Raw genomic sequence first — 3921 nt, forward strand, 5'->3', positions numbered from 1 at the left:
GTCTTGGTCTTGGTGTTGCTAAGGATGATGCCATCATCATCCATGTCTGCGTCACTGTTGCTTGGATTTCAAGGTTGTCATACAGAAGATCCAGGTTCTCTCCCCCTCGGGGACATGCTCTGCGGGTCCTGATCTGAGTCTAGGACCTCTTCCTGACATTTTAGGACCTGGGAAGCAGCACCATGACTTTCTGCTTCAAGTTTCGTTGCATGCATGCGCTGCTGCTTTTTTGGACTGACTCAGGTCAAAGTCATTTTCTTCTAGGTCCTGCCTGGGTGTTGCATTGCAGCTGGCCTCCAGCTCAGAGAAGCTCTCAGATTTCCCTTCGGTGTACTTATTTGTGGGCTTGGCCTTGGGGCTGGCCTGCATGGTGTCGTCCTTGTAGTTGATGGGCTGACTGGACAGGAAGGAAATCCAGATCTCAGCCACCCTGATGGAGGACTCCTGGATGCTGGCTGCTGAGGCTCAGCACCTGGCCACCCTCGGGGGGTTCGCTGCATCACCTCAGCCATGTGGATGGCACCTGTGGCCAGTGTTTTGTAGCCCAGGATAACCTGGTTGTTATTGCACTTCCTCTGCTGCAGCATGATCTGGAGCTTGTTGCCTTCTCCCTTTAGGAAGTGTGGGTACTGCAGGGAGAAGGTCAGCGCCGGTCGGTCTCCACTTGTCCAGTGGTGGGCAGCACAATTTCATGGGATCTCAAGATGCCCTTGGAGCCCTGCAATCTGCACTGCTATCACCATGGCGATGGGCTCCTTCTCCGGTTCTTTCTCCAGCTCCTTCAAGATCACCAGCTCTTTAAAGTCAGCTGCACAGCCTGAGCATGCAGCTGGGGCTGGAGCAGGTCCACCTCCCAGGTAGAGAAGAGGTTCATGGGCACTGGGGTGTTGAGCACGGTGGGGCGAGTGGGCCAGGCCCGCAGTTGATGAGGAAGCTGCAGCTGCTTGCAGCATACAGGGACCTGATGGTTTCTTCCCCCTGTGGTGGGACAGAGGAGGAACATGATTGGTGGCAAGAGGTGGAACACAGTGATCCAAGGAGAGAGTGGATGAAAAACGGTGACATGCTTGACTGTGACTAACACAGGTAAGGCCTGCATGGTGGCCTTTCAAACTCAGAGACCTAAATTACCACAAACTAGCCCTGAAATTAGAACTTGTTTATCTAAAGGCATTTATGGTGTGTGTGGTCATGTGCTAGGCCAGTGTCTTCCCTGACAAAGGTCAATCTTTACATTCACTGAGCATGTCTATTGTCTTTTGGCATCTATAATAACACATCTTTGTAATGTCAAAGGAATGTTCCTTTTTCCTGGACACCTCCAAGTGCAGGCACTGCTTCTGTGGCTCTGCAGAGATCACAGATCTGCTCATTGCTATTGAGTTCATTGCTGACTGCTAGCTAGCCTGTAGGCACCTGTATAAGAGAGGCATGTGTCTATCGTTTTACTTTTTACCTAATCCCAGAGATTTCCCTGCTTTGCTCTCTCCTGCCTCCCTAAGCAATGGATTCCATGTAACCCACATACATCTCCACTTTTTATTATAATGTATAAAATAAGATGCAATACTGCCATTTTCTGGAGCACTATCTCAATACATTGAGATTTTGTTGTCGGGCAATTCTTGACAGTTGGGCTCCAATAAACTCACACAAACTCTGCACATGGTTGAATGCTGCTTACATTGATACTTACTAGGCTTTCTGCAGCAGGACTCCAAAGAAGTTCATCAGGACCAGCCTGGAGACCCAGGCCCCGTGCTCAGACCTAACAAAGGGCCCATTGGGCCTGCCAGTTCCCTGCCTGTCAGGTGCATTTGGCTAAGTTGTCTCTTGAATCCAGAATCTTCCTTTGCTTCTGGTAGAGGGTCTGACTTTATTTGAGCTGTATTTTTATTTTTATTTTTTATTTTTATTTTTTTAATATATTTTATTGATTTTCCACAGAGAGTAAGGGAGAGGGATAGAGAGCTAGAAACGTCGATGAGAGAGAAACATTGACCAGCTGCCTCTTGCACACCCCATACTGGGGATGTGCCCGCAACCAATGTACATGCCCTTGACTGGAATCAAACCTGAGATATTTCATTCTGCAGACCGCAGCTCTACCACTGAGCCAAACCGGTTTCGGCTGTATTTTTAAATCTCAAGGTGGAATTAAGGTTAAGGGTTTACAGAACCATGGCTAAGGAGAAACAAGAGGAAACATGGGTGGCTGGTTTTTAATTCTGGGTTTTCATTTGGATTTGCTTTCTGAGAGTCTGACCAAAGTAACCTTCACTGTATAAGGGGTTCATCTTCCACTGATGTGGATCTCAGCTGTTCTTAAGCAACTAAGAATCTTTGCAGAGCTATCAGAGATGATTCCTCACCCCAAGCAGGAGCCCCATAGAGAAATTCCAACTCAACTGTAATTCAACTGCCTGGCTCTTGTGGGGGAGAGCCCATAGGGTATGGTCCACCTGCATTCCTAGCCCTTCCTCTGGTTCTTATTTTTATTTATTTATTTATTTATCCTCACTGGAGTATATTTTTCCCATGGGCTTAGAGAGAGAGAGGAAGTGAGGAGGAAATGCAGAGAGAGAGAATGAGAGAGACATATAGATTGGTTGCCTCCACCACACGTTCCATTAAGGGCTGAGATCTGCAACCCAGGTACACGCCCTTCACCTGGAATCAAACCCAGGACCTCTAAGGGCCTGCATTCTACCCACTGAGCCAAACTGGCTAGAGGCCTTCAGGTTGCCTTAGATAGCTGGGAGATAAGCTGAGGCACATGAGAGCGATGAATGAGACTCAAGGGGTGTGAGCATCATGGAGCCAGAAGTTGCACACTTTGACCCACTCCATAACATGCCTATAAAATTTGCTTAGACTCTGAAGATATAAAACAACAACAACAAATACTCCTATAATTAACATGGGAAACTGTGCCTCCACGGCTGGGAACTCCCAGACTCTGGCCCTCATTAATATTCCTGATAGGAAGCCTTTTCTTGCAAGTGCTTTACAGAAATGGGAAGATTTAACTTCAAAATATCAACTTTAAAAAATGGCAAAAATAAATTAATTTTTTTGCAGGAAAAAATAACACTAGAAAAATGCTGGCCCCAAAATGAAAATGATTGAATAGGATGCATACCTTGATTTGGAAATCAGAAGCTTCTAAGGTGAAGCACAGATAAATTCTCATTAAAAATTAAATAGGAAATTTCAGAGATTATCTCTGAACTCTCCTGAAGCTAATAAATGCTAACACCCCATTCCCCCATCTATAGCAGGTCCACTACATCTTTTGTTCTCTAAGCTTTCTAGTCCAGATGTGTTCTTTCCCTTCCCTTCTTCCTTCCCCTTCTATCCCCTCCACTGCCCCTCCCTACTGACTTAAGGGAAAATAAGGACAGGAATTCCACCAGCTGCCTTTGGAGAGAAGCTACCCTCAGTCAGAGCGGAACCAGCCATTGTTCTGGATTTTCTCTATGGCCCTGACTGATTCACAAAGAAATTTAACTGATAGAACCTGCAATCCTGGCTATTCTAACCTATCCCAATTAATATACTCCTGGTTTCGGCAAGCACATCAACAGAATTAGGTTGTAAGAAAACTGCTGTAGAGAAGTCTGCCCACTTTAAAGATGATAGGAAGCTGAAATAGGATTTAGAAAAAGTAAATAAACACAAACAAGCGTAGGGTTGCTCCAAGGGTGTTTCCGCTTTTCAATGATAGTTTGGGAGAATTTGAAATTCTCATAAAAAGGGAAGTCACCAAGACCCCTGTAGATACTGGGGATACTTTACTTGATCTTAACTGCACCCAACTAATTGCTTTCTGCATTGGACTAAAGCTTCTGTACAAATATCTGCTTTTTAATCAAAATCTGTTTCCTTTCAAATAGGAAATATTATGGAACAACATATATA

This window comes from Pipistrellus kuhlii, unplaced genomic scaffold, assembly GCF_014108245.1.
Source record: "Pipistrellus kuhlii isolate mPipKuh1 unplaced genomic scaffold, mPipKuh1.p scaffold_m20_p_23, whole genome shotgun sequence".
Lineage (NCBI taxonomy): Eukaryota > Metazoa > Chordata > Mammalia > Chiroptera > Vespertilionidae > Pipistrellus > Pipistrellus kuhlii.